This window comes from Bufo gargarizans, chromosome 6 (genome assembly GCF_014858855.1).
Source record: "Bufo gargarizans isolate SCDJY-AF-19 chromosome 6, ASM1485885v1, whole genome shotgun sequence".
Classification (NCBI taxonomy): Eukaryota; Metazoa; Chordata; class Amphibia; order Anura; family Bufonidae; genus Bufo; species Bufo gargarizans.
Window position 1 is genome coordinate 17540952 of NC_058085.1, and position 18074 is coordinate 17559025.

Below are 18074 nucleotides of genomic sequence, written 5' to 3' on the forward strand. Positions count from 1 at the left end.
TAAAACTCTAACTTTTATTTCACTATATTAAAAGTACCAATAAACTTCTTGGGAACATATGTTAAAAACCTCAGGAGTTTAATAAATCACTGTACAGTTTCCCCTGAGGACGCCGAGAGGCTCGGCGAAACATGTAGGGACACAGGACTTAAGGCCTCATGCACACGACCGTTGTGTGCATCCGTGGCCGTTGTGCCGTTTTCCGTTTTTTTTCACGGACCCATTGACTTTCAATGGGTCCGTGGAAAAATCGGAAAATGCACCGTTTGGCAGCCGCATCCGTGAGCCGTGTTTCCTGGCCGTGAAAAAAATATGACCTGTTCACGGGCCCATTCAAGTCAATGGGTCCGTGAAAGAACACGGATGCACACAAGATTGGCATCCGTGTCCGTGATCCGTGGCCGTAGGTTGCTTTCATACAGACGGATCCGAAGATCCGTCTGCATAAAAGCTTTTTCTGATCTAAGTTTTCACTTCGTGAAAACTCATTTCCGACAGTATATTCTAACACAGAAGCGTTCCCATGGTGATGGGGACGCTTCTAGTTAGAATACACTGCAAACTTTGTACAAGACTGCCCCCTGCTGCCTGGCAGCACCCGATCTCTTACAGGGGGATATGATAGTACAATTAACCCCATCATATCCCCCTGTAAGAGATCAGGGCTGCCAGGCAGCAGGGGGCAGACCCCCCCCCCCCCTCCCCAGTTTGAATATCATTGTGCGGCCCCCCCCCCCCCCCTGTTGTTAACTCGTTGGTGGCCAGTGTGCGCACCCCCCTCCCTCCCTCCCTCTATTGTTTTAATACATTGGGGCCAGTGTGCGCGCGCCCACCCAACCCCCCCTCCCTCCCTCTATTGTTTTAATACATTGGGGCCAGTGTGCGCACCCCCCCCAACCCCCCTCCCCCCCTCCCTCCCTCTATTGTAATCATCATCGGTGGCAGCGGAGTAGAAGATTTTCATACTTACCTGGCTGCTGGCTGCTGCGATGTCTGCGTCCGGCCGGGAGCTCCTCCTACTGGTAAGTGACAGCAATGCGCCGCACAGACCTGTCACTTACCAGTAGGAGGAGCTCCCGGCCGGACACAGAGATCGCAGCAGCCAGCAGCCAGGTAAGTATGAAAATCTTCTACTCCGCTGCCACCGATGATGATTACAATAGAGGGAGGGAGGGGGGGGGTTGGGGTTGGGGGGGTGCGCACACTGGCCCCAATGTATTAAAACAATAGAGGGAGGGAGGGGGGGTTGGGGGGGCCCGCGCACACTGGCCCCAATGTATTAAAACAATAGAGGGGGGGTTGGGGGGGCCCGCGCACACTGGCCCCAATGTATTAAAACAATAGAGGGAGGGAGGGGGGGTTGGGGGGGCGCGCGCACACTGGCCCCAATGTATTAAAACAATAGAGGGAGGGAGGGAGGGGGGTGCGCACACTGGCCACCAACGAGTTAACAACAGGGGAGGGGGGGCCCACTGGCCACCAATGAGTTAAAAACAGGGGGGGGGGGGGGTCTGCCCCCTGCTGCCTGGCAGCACCTGCCAGGCAGCAGGGGACAGTCATGTACACCGTTTTTTTGTATATTCTAACCTGAAGCGTCTCCATCACCATGGGAACGCCTCTGTGTTAGAATATACTGTCGGAAATGAGTTTCACGATGTAGCTCATATCCGACAGTATATTCTAACATAGAGGCGTTCCCATGGTGATGGGGACGCTACAAGTTAAAATATACCATCGGATTGGAGAAAACTCCAATCCGATGGTATAACAGAACTCCAGACTTTACATTGAAAGTCAATGGGGACGGATCCGTTTGAAATGGCACCATATTGTGTCAACATCAAACGGATCCGTCCCCATTGTAATTCAGGACGGATCCGTTTGGCTCCGCACGGCCAGGCGGACACCAAAATGACTTTTTTTTCATGTCCGTGGATCCTCCAAAAATCAAGGAAGACCCACGGACGGAAAAACGGTCACGGATCACGGACCAACGGAACCCCGTTTTGCGGACCGTGAAAAAAAACGTCCGTGTGCATGAGGCCTAAGTTTTAGGCAGGAGTTGACCAGGGTGTTCACTGAATAAATTTGGACACTCAGAGGGTGGACAATCTGTCAAGCTAGTATGAGCACGGAGTGCGAATATACATATAGATACAGTATATCAATACAAGAGGTATATGTCCCTGATTTATTCAACTCCTGAGGTTTTTAACATATGTTCCCAAGAAGTTTATTGGTACTTTTAATATAGTGAAATAAAAGTTTGAGTTTTAACATTAGTCAGAGAGGTTGCAAAGTTACGCTTAGGTCCTAGTGACCACCTAATCTCAATTTGAGGAACCCACCAACTCTTGGCTGGGGGTGTCTGATGTCACTTGCGATGAAGTCGAAGAGAGAGTCAACCATTCAAGAACCGTGGGTAGCTGGTCAAGACACGACCGCTAGGTGACACTGGGAGCTCAGGCCTCTGGAAGTGACTCCTGCTGCCACAGCCCCTTACTCTGCTGCGACCGAAGTGACTCCTGCTGCCAGAGCCCCTTACTCTGCTGCGACCTGTGCCTGCGCCAGAAACATTTAGGTTTTTGTCACTCCCCTGTGCAGGGCCTGGCACTTCTCTGTCTGACATAATGTTAGCTGAAACCACTAAATAAAAAGGAAATTAAAACACCCAAAAAAACGGCAAATATATTTTTCTTTTGCCACTAATTCACGGCAAAAAGGGCTTTAGAACATATAACTGCACCGCACAATGGCAAATAAGACGTACTGTAGAAATATTTTCTTGTAATAAACCCTGTTAATGGCTGTATCAAACAGCACTTGCACCCCAATAACAAGAACGGTTTGCTGGAATTACAGAGCTGTATAATGGCAATTTGGATCCGCAGTCTGTGCAGCAAGGTGTAATAGGATTGTTCCTATTACCCAGGCTGTAACCTCCCCTACTGAACCTTGTTCTACACAAATGCTGTGGAATGATTCCTCCCTATCCTTTCCCTACACCTATTAATCATTTTTTCAACACAATTAAGTCTTTCCCAGCACTGTACCTGGGCTGCTGACGTCTCTCCCTGCACTAAGTACGCTGGGAAATGGCAGAATCCAAGATGACTGAGGCTATTTATAGGGCTGTGACATCATAGGGCTGGCTGCTGATTGGCTGCATTCATGGCATTATGGGTGATCCCGCTTTCCCAGAGTTCCTTGCTCCATGTCTTTAAACGTGTCACGGGCCCTCAGGTGACTGGTGTCAGGAGATCAGAGAGACTTGGTTGAGCGTGGAGGAATCTAACTGCCTCCTTGATTTCTCTTTATTCAGTGTTGATAGGGTTAATGACCACTTCCCTTTTCTCAGCTGTTGCTCAGTGGTCATCACTTCTACCCTTTATAGTCTCACCCCACCCTTCTGACTATGCGGTAAATAGCTTCATTTCGGTTTGGCTGAGCTGGTGTGAAGTCGTCTCTGGTTTTCCTGTTCTTCCATCTCTATATAAGTTAAGTGTCGCGTTTGTTTGTATTTGTTATATTCCTTGTTGTTGTATCTGGGCCTGAGACAGAGACTTCCATTCGTTCATCTGGGGAGGAATGGGTAGTCTCTGGTCATATACTTATTCCAGGGCATTATAGGGAAATCAGGGCCTAGGTATACTGCTTATGAATATTCCTACCTTCAAGGTCTGTTATATTGATAGGTAGTCAGGGCCAGGATTAGGGTTGTCTATGAGGTGACCTGTTTCTTCCCTAGTTTCTAGGCCCAGTTACTGTTCCCCTTCCCTCCTGTGTTTAGGTATGGAGTTTCCCACCCACACTGATCTTGACAGCACGTGTAGCAGGAATTTTAGTAAAAAATACGATTCATTACCACGAAGCATGAGGAAATTCAGATTTGGTGCGAATCAAATAATTCTTGAAATTTGGATCGAACTCCACTTCGTCGGCTTCGATTAGCTTATCTCTAGTTATATTGTATTTAAGAATTATGTTTCCTGCTTTATTCTTTTCTCTTCTTTCCCATCACTCACAGTCTTCTCTAGTAACATCTCATGCAAATGTCTATGGAGGGAGGTTGGAGGAGGATGGAGGAGAAGGCTGCTGCCAGCTAGGAAGTTATTTATTACTTCACTCTAACCAGTGGTGGAGCCTCATTTTACTAGTGGAGTCAGAAGTGCTAAGAAATTGCAGATTGTACGTCTTTCATTCTCATTCTCCCCCTCCGCTCTCCGTAGACAACAATGATAAAAGTAGTAAAGAGCAAAGTAGCTTCATAAAATCAGATAGAAGGTCTTTTCTTTCACAAGATATATTACTATTACAAAGCTTCTTATAGTCACCTGTACAACTAGAGGTAAGCTGTAAAGGGGTCCTCTCACTTCAGCAAGTGACATTTATCATGTAGAGAAAGTTATAGGGGTTGTCTGGGTTCAGAGCTGAACCCGGACATCTCCCCGTCTTCCCCCACTCAGCACCTCTGAGATGCTCTTCCTTGCCTGTTTTGCTGTAATCCATGATGATCACTGTGTATACCTTGTTTATCTGGTATTATTCTGGGCCTTGGAGCGGCAATTCTCAGATCCGCAATAAACCAGAATCCCAAGACAAAACTATACAGACAACGCTAACCCTCCCGTACACACATTTACAACCAAGTCCTTGTTCATTTAGAGGTCCTCTAATAAATGAGACAATACCTGGTACAGATTTCAGACCGGTCTTCTTTGATCAGTCTATCAGATAAAATGAACAAAGCCTTCCACAAACATTTCCAGACCGGTTTCATTCCATCCTACACAGTTTAACTATTCAAGTACAAACATTGCCGAACAGCCTTCAATTTGGAATACAATGAGTAACTGAAAGGTATAAATTTCAGGATACAACACAGATCAATACAACAATGACAATACAATTATATATATATTCCATATAGGTAAAAAAAAAAAAAAAAAAAAAAAGTTACCTAATCTACATAACCTATCCACCATGTTTATTAAAGGTTACTGCCACTAATTGTCTAACTGGAAACCCCTCTGAAACCACTAGGGCTTCTCAAAAATAAACAAGAAAAAATTATGTGCATTGAACTCTGCAAGTTTGTTTCATCTTCTGGTCTTCTCACAGGCACAGTTCCTGGTGTTGTAAATGTAGTCACCTGGCACTTTGACATTGGAATCCTCCTCTTATATAAAACTCAGTCTTTGTTTACCTCAGCCTCTTTCTTCTGGGGGATTTCAGGTGTTGTCACCATTCTAAATGCAGGTTTAAGAGCCTCCTTTCAGCATTGTAGGCTACTGGGACCACCTTCCCTCATTGGTTTGATAGGTTGTGGTACAAAGTCGTCAGCCCTGCTGTTTGGTACTGCAGGAAACCTTGGGCAGACAATTACCTTGACAATCCACCCTTGGACAACAGAAGTGTGAGCAGCAAGGTTCTTGATGGGTGGCACAGGCCACCACGAGTTTCACCTTACCACACCTGGCTCCGCTGATACCGCCTGCACTTAGGGAAGTTGGAACTGTAGATTGACTTGACTGCCAGAAATAACTCGGTTTCACAGTAAGTTCAGTTCAATTAGCTCATTCATGGATTTCAACTCAGTCCAAATCAGTCAGTCAGTCTATGGTAGGATGAGTGGTTGATTTTGTTTCACTTCTCACCCCCATCAGATGGATCAACAAAAACAAACAAATGACCTTGTAAGCTTGGTCAGTCCAACGCTGCTTGTAAATGACATAGCCCAATGGAACCATAGAGGTCCTCTGCTTTGAAACAGCATACATTCTTTTAAACCCTATAACTGATCTAGTTCTCTCTATATTAAAAAATCAACTTACATATACATGTTTTATCCATCATTAATCTCTCAATTATCTTTGTAATAATTATTCTAATAAATATTTATATAGTCTCCAATTTAACCCTTTCACTACTGGAGGGGTTTATTTTTTCCCTTCGTTTTTGCGTTTTCATGACTTTGCCATGACAACAGCCTCACAATTAAACCCGCTGATAAGGGGGGTGCGGTTGTTGTCATGGATACCTCCAAATATATCCATGAAATTAGGAGGCAGTTGAGTGATCAGAGTGTATACAAGGCATTAGCGGGTGATCCAAGATTTGAAATTGCTTGATCTATCAAGAAGATCCTTGATGTCGCTTTGAGTCGGGACATTATTGATGATGAGCTTTATTCCTTCCTGATTATACAACATCCACGTACACCGGTTATATACGCGTTACCAAAAATTCATAAATCGATGGTCGATCCTCCAGGTCGGCCAATCGTTGCTGGTACTGGATCCATTTTTTCAAACATTTCCATTTTTTTGGATTGTTTATTCCGCAAATATGTAGTCAGTGCCAGATCCTATATTAGGGATACAGGAGATTTTCTTGACAAAATCTCTGGTATCACGTTACCTGATGTCCCCGCCAGATCTCTGAGAAGTTCTGACAGACGTTCTTCAGTACCTCCTGCATGATGTGCTTTTGTTTTGGTTTCGCTTTGACATCTCTTCTCCCTCTCCCAGCTGTCATCTATTAGCAGTGATTTCCTCCCTTTATATCTCCTCCCATCCTGCCTCACTTTGCGTTTTATACTACTTCCTGGATTGTGTTCTCTGCTTGAAGTTGCTACTGCTGGTTTCTCAGATAAGTCTATTTCTGTATTTGTGTTTTCCTGTTGGCTTGATTCTAGGTGACCCTGACTCCCTCCGTATTAAGTGCAGGGAGCCGGTGGTTGTGTCCCCTCACTATTATAGGGTTTGCAGGTGTCACTCAGTCTAGGTACGTGGACATGCAACTTTCTATCATTGAGATCTTTGCATGGGCTGAGCAGACAGGGAGAGCTCTAGGGCTTTAATAGGGCTCACCCTTTTGTTCCTTAGTTTGGGATCAAGTCAGTCGGATCTTTTTTTGTTACTTCTTGTTTTCTACAACACCATCCGTGACACCTGATGGTTGTTGTAACGGATCACCTGGCACCCCGACTGAGTACCTCCGTTGCTGGATGCTGATAGCGTTTCCTGAGATCTCCAAGCACTCTGGCAGACACCACAATCACCGAACCGAAGAAGCAGATAAATCCTCTTCAAGCCTGAATGCTGTAGACAGTTGAATAGGAAACCATACGAATAGGTTTACACTCCTAGCAGTCAAACTGGGACAGCATACCATAAATCCTCCCCCAATGATGAGACGACACTTCACCTTGAGGGTAAAACAGGAACTGACGTGCTGGCACACCCAGCCTGGTTTTTATTACAGTTTTGCAAATACAGGACAGATACAACACATCCCCACAATGCATCATGGTTTCCTCCTCTCTGTCCCAGAGACAACCGAGGGAAATCCAATTATCTCTCAGGACAAAAGGGCGATCGCCAATACACATGTGGAGACAACAGGACAGACATCACCATTTAAACACACAATGGGACAATAGAAACACACCCATACAAAATCCTCCCCTCTGCTGATGATGATTATTGAACACACTGGCGAATATAATTATCAAAGGCAGAGAAATACAGTTTTATAAAACATATCACAGGTACCCCAAAACATGCAATAACCCCATAACCATATATCCTCGGAACCGGGGGATCTGGGTGAACCACATATCCAAAATTTACCCACATCCGTTCAATAGTTTGGAAGATACAGTTACACTGAAAATATACAAGTTATACAGAAAATAGTCACTAATAAATGTGTCCCCTGTTTGGTAGTTTCAAACTACTGAATGATGTCTCTGTGCACCAAATACAGGCAAGATAGCACCGTGTTGAAAAGTCAGAACAGTGTCTGTGAGTTAAAATGGCCGCTATCTATTGTTCTCACCATGTGCTTCATCCAAGCAAGTAAGGCAAATGATGCAATCCAGGGACAGAGGGCTCAGTCCCAAGTGTCTTAAGACCCAATAACTTAAGGGACCATAATCCCAGGGCAAGAGGCGAGCACGCAGCCCCCTCCAAAAGCTCATGGCAAACTCTGGCAAAAAGGTGAGTTTGCTACAGTTGTCTTGTGGCCTCTTTTGACGTCACGAGTCTTTACACTTCCATTGATCACACCAGGGGGGTGTCTGCTGTCCGGAGACAACTATTGGGCAGCGAATACTCTTTGGAGTGTCAAGATTTCATTATCCAATTATTGGATCTGGTTCTGAGGAATAATTACTTCCTGTTTATGGAAGGTTTTTTCCTGCAGTTACGAGCAACTGCCATGGGGTCAAATGTGGCGCCCAACTACGCCAATGTCTTCATGGCGGCCCTCGAGGAGGACCTTGTCTATGTATCCCACCACTTCAGTCATGTACTGGGGTGGTGGCGGTACATAGACAACGTCTTCCTTATTTGGCATGGTGACTCCACTTCTTTGGAGTCATTTCACATCTTTTTGAATGACTTGGATCCCGACATTGCTTTTACCTTGACATACTCTGACACTCATGTGCAATTCCTCGATACTACTGTCACTATTGTTGGTGACAAATTATCCACAGAAATCTTCACTAAGCCCACTGATTGCAACACTTTGTTGCACTACAATAGTTGCCATCCTAGGTTCACTATAGATTCATTACCATATACTGCTTAGAGTCAACTGATTAGAGTCAAAAGGATAGTACAGGATTCGGAGATACTACCTACCCGGTATGTTCAGATGGTGCACAAGTTTAGACAGAGAGGTTATCGCCCTCGGGTGATTGATAAACATTTGAATAAGGTTAGGGATCCACAGCAGATAGTAACTGACACTACATCCAACAAAGCGGTAAGGATTCCGTTCATATCCACATATTCTGAACAAAGTGGGATGGTTGCCAAAATTATTTGCAAGCATTGGTCTATACTGAAAAAATCTGCCTAATATTGCAGCTTTCACTGTACCTCCCGTTATCTTATAGGCGCCCCACCAATTTGCGTGACAAATTGGTTTGGGCTGATATTCCAGTCAAGGGTTTGGTACAAACTCACATTGGGCCACAAAGGAAGGGCCACAAAGACTTCCCAGACACCTTTTTCTGGGAAGTCTTTATCACCTACTGACTCCAATTAGGATAATGGAATCAACACCTTTGACCCAATGCTGGGTATAATTACCAGATGTGGATTCAGTTACATATTTATTCCCTGAATTTTTGTACAATCACTCAGAATTGAGAAAGCTCGTTGGAAGAACGAGTGAAACGTTTTCAAGAAATCTACAGTACGTCCAGTTGCCTTGATTTATTCTTTACAGATATCAAACAAACAGAGAGAGTTACGATTCATCGCCTTAATACTCTGAGACCAGTTGGGCTTAATGTCGATTTTAAATGGAGTGTGATATAGATGTGGTTCCTCATCATCCTTCAGGTTTTTTATTTTTCTTGTCCTAATTGTGTGAATTCAATTGGTGTCATTTATTGTACATCTAATTATGACAACTGGATTTACAGTTATTCTTGTTTCTTTCTTTTTTTAGATCTTTTCTATCAATGCTTTTGGAGCGGTGTTGACAGATGGCGGATGTGGAATCCTGCGCCTCTCACATCTTTTGGGGTGATGGGGATTTATGGGGCACAAGTATTACTAGACTAATTATTATTATTTAAACCTAAAGTGTTGTTATACAAACAACAAATGAATGCCCAATGTATTCAAAAATATATATACTTTATTTCATAACAATAAACAAATCATGGTTATTAAAATATTGGAGATAACAAAGAAAGATATGAAGAGTCAGCAAAAAACCAGATGCCGCAATCCACTGGCCAGTGTCTCTGCTACCCGCCAATAGATGGAACACATGTCAGGTATGTATAGATTATGCAGTAGGGTGATTCACAGAAAAGTGGCACACAATAATGACTACTCAAATATTATAACTGTGATCATCACTCTAATGCATAGCCGCTAGATGAGTCTCAAACACTAGGTCCTAATAATGCACAAATAAAAAGATGAAAAAGTTATATATATGTGGAATTCTCACATAAGTGAGACCCCCACGCACCAAACCGTTTCACTTATGTGAGAATTCCACATATATATATATATATATATATATATAACTTTTTCATCTTTTTATTTGTGCATTATTAGGACCTAGTGTTTGAGACTCATCTAGCGGCTATGCATTAGAGTGATGATCACAGTTATAATATTTGAGTAGTCATTATTGTGTGCCACTTTTCTGTGAATCACCCTACTGCATAATATATACATACCTGACATGTGTTCCATCTATTGGCAGGTAGCAGAGACACTGGCCAGTGGATTGCGGCATCCGTTTTTTTGCTGACTCTTCATATCTTTCTTTGTTATCTCCAATATTTTAATAACCATGATTTGTTTATTGTTATGAAATAAAGTATATATATTTTTGAATACATTGGGCATTTATTTGTTGTTTGTATAACAACACTTAAGGTTTATATGGTTGTCTTTTCCCTGCCCTACATTATGGCATGAGGCTTTCTTTGTTTGGTTCTATAATTATTATTATTGATTACTCTGGCCGCTTTGTATAGGGTTTTTGTATAATGAGTGGTGGTCCTAATTTACCTGGTTGTGGAGTTTAGGGGAGATATTGGGTCTGGAGGTGTTTGGGCATGGACGTGTCCTTAACCTCCATCCCGTTGTAGGCCCGTGGTGATAATCATGGAAATGATATAACCACTGGCTGCTCTCTATTTTCTCTCAATATGTATGGCACTTATTTTGAAGGGTTCTCTCCCTGGGAGCCGAAATACTATAAGTACCACGATCGCTCCAGACTATAACCTGAATACACGACTATCTATTTAATTATGTTACTCTATTTTGACATCTATTTTATTGATTTTGACCTTTTCTTTCTTATTTTTGTGCCTTCTGTTTCCTCCTCTCCCGGTTGTCTTGACTGTGCTGTCTTTTTTTCTGGCTGGGACTCGCTTCGCCTGCGGAGTGCGGCTGGCTGTTGCTGGGGCAACGATGCCAGTATCGCTGCTGTTGTTGGCCTTTGTGCGCTTGCCCCTTCCCGCCGGCTTGGCGATTCTCAGCGCTGCTCTCGGACTGGTCTCGTGATGGCTGCATGGGTCAGGTGTATGATCAGGTGATCAATCACATGACCCTGGTGGCGTCTCCTGGCTTCGTCTGTTTGAGCTGCGGTTGCTAGGTTTCTGGACATGCGCAGTCTGACTTTGAGGACGCGGATTTTGGCACCGCTACTCTGTCCCCGCTGTGTGAGTTTTTATCTTTATTAATTATAGCTATTGTTAGCACTTATACACAGGTGATGTAACACTGTTTTAATGAATACAATTTACACAGTTTATGGTATATGTGTGTACTAATCATGGACATTATTGATCTGCACATTGGAACACATCATGTAAACTATATTATTGGTACATTGTTCACTATATGAGGATATTGTATGTATTTTTACACTTGTTCTTATGATTATTCATTGATTGATTATCACTTGATTTGCTGCTATGCATTCTGAGTATATATACCGATGTGTGACACCATGTTTTATGCTTGATAAAGACCGCATTGATCGGTTGAAACGTTGCAGAGGGGAATAAAGGAACCATCATTTTTTCACTTTATGTCTGGAGTGCTGCATCATCTTTTGAACGTGTGTTTCTAAATATTGTTGTGCCTTTTCATAGGTAAATGCATTGATATCCAATTAATTCTATTCAAGATGGATGTTCATTGCCTTTAAGAGCCATGCTCGACTATATTTACAATTTTTTATGTCTTGAGTAGGCCAAAGTAAGGTCGCACAAAGGTTTCTGTGTAAAAAGGTTTCTACTCTTCAGTGTTATTCTTCTCATTAATGTACCAGTCTGAGAAGAGGCCTCCTTGTCTACTTATAAATTTATGACGGGAGAAAAAGATAACCTCTCTGCAGCTGGTGATAATAACCTATACAATTAGGTATTTATCAATGAAGCAAAATATATAATATGTATGTATTCATTTAATGAGCCTTAGTTAGTCCTTAGCATAAGACAATCAGAAGGACATATATATATTTTTATATTATATTGTTATATGTTACGAAGACAACATGTATTTAGTATATTATATATATATTCTCATTAGGAGAATATTCATCTCAAAAAGAGAGTCTGTAAAGATGTGTGTTTTATAACAATGAATCACATCTTTGGTGTGACAGGAGGTACTGATATCTCTGTGAGAAAACAAGGCAATTCATATTGTTATGATCCATAAATCAACAGTGTAAGAAACATTCAGAGAGACGCCTAGAGGTCTGTCTCTGATTGCTACAAGTGTCAAAATTAATCCCTATAGCTTTGAATTAAAACTTCTAAAAGGTCAAATATATAGAATACGTTTTTTTTTTTCAGACTTACATAAGGTAAGCAGCAGTGCCACCTAGGTATGAGTAGGCGACATTACAACAGTAGCAAAAGTGCATTCTGGGTAAGGTTATGATGTCACATTTTTTATCAATTGTCACGCCCATCCGACTATGATTGGAAAGTTCCAAACTAGGAAGGTGTGTCTAACTGATAAATTTGTGATCCTAAACCATACACAGAGGACACACACAAAAAAAAGAGGAGAGAGAGAGAGAAAACAAGTTGAGCTCTCTAGAGGGGTCTATCAAGATGAAAGCCATGGTGAGATGCGCTATGATGGACCACTCAGCTTTCCTAGGAGCAGAAATGAGATTTCTACTAGGACTTGGTAAGAGACACAGAAAATTATATTACATTTTATTAAGACTAATTTGATAGTGTGGGTGAAATTGTACCATCTAGATTGGCGAATAAATACATTAATCAATTGATCATCTCCATATTGAGATGTAGTCTTAGGATATTGTGAGACTTCATTCTACCTGCAGAAGAATCAAGACTCATAATCTAGCAAAGCATTAAATAACTGGATATATATATATATATATATATATATATATATATATACACACACACACACACACATATACAGTACAGACCAAAAGTTTGGACACACCTTCTCATTCAAAGAGTTTTCTTTATTTTCATGACTATGAAAATTGTAGATTCACACTGAAGGCATCAAAACTATGAATCAACACATGTGGAATTATATACATAACAAAAAAGTGTGAAACAACTGAAAATATGTCATATTCTAGGTTCTTCAAAGTAGCCACCTTTTGCTTTGGATTACTGCTTTGCACACTCTTGGCATTCTCTTGATGAGCTTCAAGAGGTAGTCACCTGAAATGGTTTTCACTTCACAGGTGTGCCCTGTCAGGTTTAATAAGTGGGATTTCTTGCCTTATAAATGGGGTTGGGACCATCAGTTGCCTTGTGGAGAAGTCAGGTGGATACACAGCTGATACACCTACTGAATAGACTGTGAGAATTTGTATTATGGCAAGAAAAAAGCAGCTAAGTAAATGGCCATCATTACTTTAAGAAATGAAGGTCAGTCAGTCAGTCCGAAAAATTGGGAAAACTTTGAAAGTGTCCCCAAGTGCAGTCACAAAAACCATCAAGCGCTACAAAGAAACTGGCTCACATGCGGACCGTCCCAGGTAAGGAAGACCAAGAGTCACCTCTGCTGCGGCTAGATCCCGAGGGGCTGTGGCGATGTGTAGGACTGAAAAAGCTCTGCATGTCCTCCTTCAACAACACATCTGTAAAGCGTCCTGTCCTTGCCGCCGTGGTCGGAGGAGGATTACTTTCACCTCTTCCCCAGTTAGATTCCCGTTGTGCTGTGACATCCCCCTTATAAGCTGTGTAAAGCATATTTTTTAGTTTGGTTTTGAACTGCTGCATCCTTTCTGACTTTTGGTAATTTGGTAACATTTCCGCCACTTTCTGCTTATACCGGGGGTCTAGTAGTGTGGCCACCTAGTACAGGTTGTTCTCCTTCATCCTTTTTATACGAGGGTCCCTCAACAGACATGACAGCATAAAAGACCCCATTTGCACAAGGTTGGATGCCGAGCTACTCATTTCCCGTTCCTCGTCCTCTCTGATGTCATTGACGGTCTGTTCTCCCCCCCAGCCACATACAACACCACGGGTCCCAGATAGGTGACAACAACAAGCACCCTGGGATGCCTGCTGTGGTTGGTCTTCCTCCTCCTCAAAGCCACATTCCTCCTCTTCCTCCTCTTCCTCATACTCCTCTTCCAGCATTGCCGCAGGTCTGGCAAGCGATGATGACAAGGCTGTTTCTAGTGGTGATGGTGACCACAACTCTTCCTCTTCACGCTCATCTACAGCCTGATCCAGCACTCTTCGCAGGGCACGCTCCAGGAAGAAAACAAATGGGATGATGTCGCTGATGGTGCCTTCGGTGCGACTGACTAGGTTTGTCACCTCCTCAAAAGGACGCATGAGCCTACAGACATTGTGCATGAGCGTCCAGCAACGTGGCAAAAAAATTCCCAGCTCTGCAGAGGCTGTCCTAGCACCCCGGTCATACAAATACTCGTTGACAGCTTTTTCTTGTTGGAGCAGGTGGTCGAACATTAGGAGTGTTGAATTCCAAAGTGTCGGGCTGTCGCAAATCAAGCCCCTCACTGGCATGTTATTTCGGTGCTGAATGTCTGAAAAGTGCACCATGGCCGTGTAGGAACGTCTGAAATGGCCACACACCTTCCTGGCCTGCTTGAGGACGTCCTGTAAGCCTGGGTACTTAGACACAAAGCATTGTACGATGAGATTCAACACATGTGCCATGCACGGCACATGTGACAACTTGCCCAAATTTAATGCCGTTAACAAATTGCTTCCATTGTCACACACCACTTTGCCGATCTCCAGTTGGTGCGGGGTCAGCCACTGATCCACCTGTGCGTTCAGGGCGGACAGGAGTGCTGGTCCGGTGTGGCTCTCTGCTTTCAGGCAAGTCTACCCCAAGACAGCGTGACACTATCGTATCTGGGATGTGGAATAGCCCCTGGGGAGCTGGGGGGATTCAGTTGATGTGCAGTCAGACGCCACAGCAGAAGAGGACTCAGCCGAGGAGGTTATCGAAGAGGATGGAGTAGGAGGAGTAAAGGAGGTGGCAGTAGGCCTGCCTGCAAGTCGTGGCGGTGTCACCAACTCCGCTGCAGAGCCACGCATTCCATGCTTGACAGCCGTCAGCAGGTTGACCCAATGCGCAGTGTACGTGATATACCTGCCCTGACCGTGCTTTGCAGACCAGGTATCAGTGGTCAGATGGACCCTTGCCCCAACACTGTATGCCAGAGATGCCATGACTTCATTTTCAATAACTGAGTAGAGTTTTGGAATTGCCTTTTTTTTTTTTTTAAACAAATTCGTCCGGGTACCTTCCACTGTGGTGTCCCAATAGCGATACATTTTTTGAAGGCCTCAGACTCCACCAGCTGGTATGGTAAAAGCTGGCGGGCTAAGAGTTCCGTCAAGCCAACTGTCAGACGCTGGGCAAGAGGGTGACTCTGTGACATTGGCTTCTTACGCTCAAACATTTCCTTGACAGACACCTGACTGTGGGCAGATGAGATGGAATTGCTGAAGGTGAGAGGCGGAGTGCGGGTGGGTGAGAGGGGGCAAGGAGGACAGCAGTGGTTGACGTGGGTGAAGATGCTGGACCTGGAGGAGGATGGTGGCTTTGAGTTTGTGTGCTGCTTGTACTCATGTGTTGATCCCATTGGCGTTTGTGATGTGAGATCATGTGCCTTCGCAAAGCAGTTGTACCGAGGTGGGTGTTGGACTTCCCACGACTCAGTTTCTTTTGGCACAGGTTGCAAATGGCATTGCTGTTATCAGAGGCAGACACACACAAAAAATGCCACACTGCTGAGCTTTGCAATGACGGCATTCTGGTGGTGGCAACAGCATGCGTTGATTGGCGTGCTGTCTGGCTGACCCTGGGTGCCGATACATGCTGTCTGACTGTGCCACTAGCTCCTTGCGACCACCTCCCCCTGCTTCCAACTCTTCTCCTCCTTCTCTCTGTCTCCCCTTCTGAACTTTCCCCCTCTTCTTCTTCTCTTCGAGCAGGCACCCACGTGGCATTCACGGACACATAGTCATCATCAACCACTTCACTTGTATCTGACACCTCAGCAAAGGAAGCAGCAGTGGGTACAACATCATCATCATCACACTGTACGTCCATATGTGTAATGCTGCCTGACTGAGACATATCCCTGTTATCTACATCCTCTGGCAATAATGGTTGCGCATCACTAATTTCATCCAACTGATGTGTAAATAACTCCTCTGACGGATCAAGTGAAGCGGCTGTGGTGGTAGTGGTGGCGGCGGGCGGGAGAGTGGTAACTTGAGAGCAGGTGACCAAAGCTGAGCTGGAGGAGGATGGTGCGTCAAGGTTCTTAGCGGAAGCTGTTGAAGATTGGGTGTCCTGTGTAAGCCAGTCAACTATGTTCTCAGAATTTTTCGGGTTCAGGGTATGTGGCCTCTGAACACTGGGCATTATTCCTGGGCCAGTGGAAATCACAGTACCACGACCACGACGGCCCCTGCGGGGCGGCCTGCCTCTCTCTGCCTGTCTTTTTTTTTTTTTATAATTGGTAGGTACTATGCATGCAAGATACTGTGTCACCCTATATAAGTGGTGGGCAGTGGGCACAATACAGTCTGTGTGGGCCTGACACACACTGGCTTGCAACTGCGATTATATCACAGAGAAAAAATAATTTGATTTTTTTTAATCTGCAAGGTATTGAGACACCCTGTATGAATGGTGTGCACACAGTACATTCTGTGGGCCAGACAATCACTCACTGGCTTGCAACTGCGATTATATCAAAGAGAAATAATAAATATAATTTTTTTATCTGCAAGGTATTGTGATCTGTAAGTGACACCCTGTAACGGTATGAGTGGTGGCCTAGCCAGTGGCCACAGTACAGTCTGTGGGCCAGACACTCACTGGCTTGCAACTGCGATTATATCACAGAGAAATAATAAATATATTATTTTTTTATCTGCAAGGTATTGTGATCTGTAAGTGACACCCTGTAACGGTATTAGTGGTGGCCTAGCCAGTGGCCACAGACTCACTGGCTTGCAACTGCGATTATATCACAGAGAAATAATAAATATAATTTTTTTTTATCTGCAAGGTATTGTGATCTGTAAGTGACACCCTGTAACGGTATGAGTGGTGGCCTAGCCAGTGGCCACAGTACAGTCTGTGGGCCAGACACTCACTGGCTTGCAACTGCGATTATATCACAGAGAAATAATACATTGACTTTTTTTTTTTTATCTGCAGGGTACTGTCTGTGACACCCTGTATGAATGGTGTGCACACAGTACAGTCTGTGAGTCTGCAGCCTCTCACACACGGGCAGGCAACTGCAAAATATATATATATATATATATATATATATATCTATACAAACCGGATTCCAAAAAAGTTGGGACACTAAACAAATTGTGAATAAAAACTGAATGCAATGATGTGGAGATGGCAAATGTCAATATTCTATTTGTAATAGAACGTAGATGACAGATCAAACGTTTAATCCGAGTAAATGTATCATTTTAAAGGAAAAATACGTTGACTCAAATTTTCACAGTGTCAACAAATCCCCAAAAAGTTGGGACAAGTAGCAATAAGAGGCTGGAAAAAGTAAATTTGAGCATAACGAAGAGCTGGAAGACCAATTAATACTAATTAGGTCAATTGGCAACATAATTGGGTATAAAAAGAGCTTCTCAGAGTGGCAGTGTCTCTCAGAAGCCAAGATGGGTAGAGGATCTCCAATTCCCACAATGTTGCGCAGAAAGATAGTGGAGCAATATCAGAAAGGTTTTACCCAGCGAAAAATTGCAAAGACTTTGCATCTATCATCATCAACTGTGCATAACATCTTCCGAAGATTCTGAGAATCTGGAACAATCTCTGTGCGTAAGGGTCAAGGCCATAAAACCATACTGGATGCCCGTGATCTCCGGGCCCTTAAACGACACTGCACCACAAACAGGAATGCTACTGTAAAGGAAATCACAGAATGGGCTCAGGAATACTTCCAGAAACCATTGTCAGTGAACACAATCCACCGTGCCATCCGCCGTTGCCATCTGAAACTCTACAGTGCAAAGAAGAAGCCATTTCTAAGCA

At 43.7% G+C, this 18074-nt stretch overlaps 1 protein-coding gene and 1 long non-coding RNA gene across 2 annotated transcripts in view; one reads left to right on the forward strand and one right to left on the reverse strand.

The window, feature by feature from the left end:
• Window positions 1-18074, forward strand: part of LOC122940401 (zinc finger protein 585A-like) — a 245560-nt gene that overhangs the window by 115330 nt on the left and 112156 nt on the right. The window lies entirely within an intron of this gene.
• Window positions 1-18074, reverse strand: part of LOC122940466 — a 37994-nt gene that overhangs the window by 8702 nt on the left and 11218 nt on the right. The gene's annotated exons all lie outside the window — the stretch shown is intronic.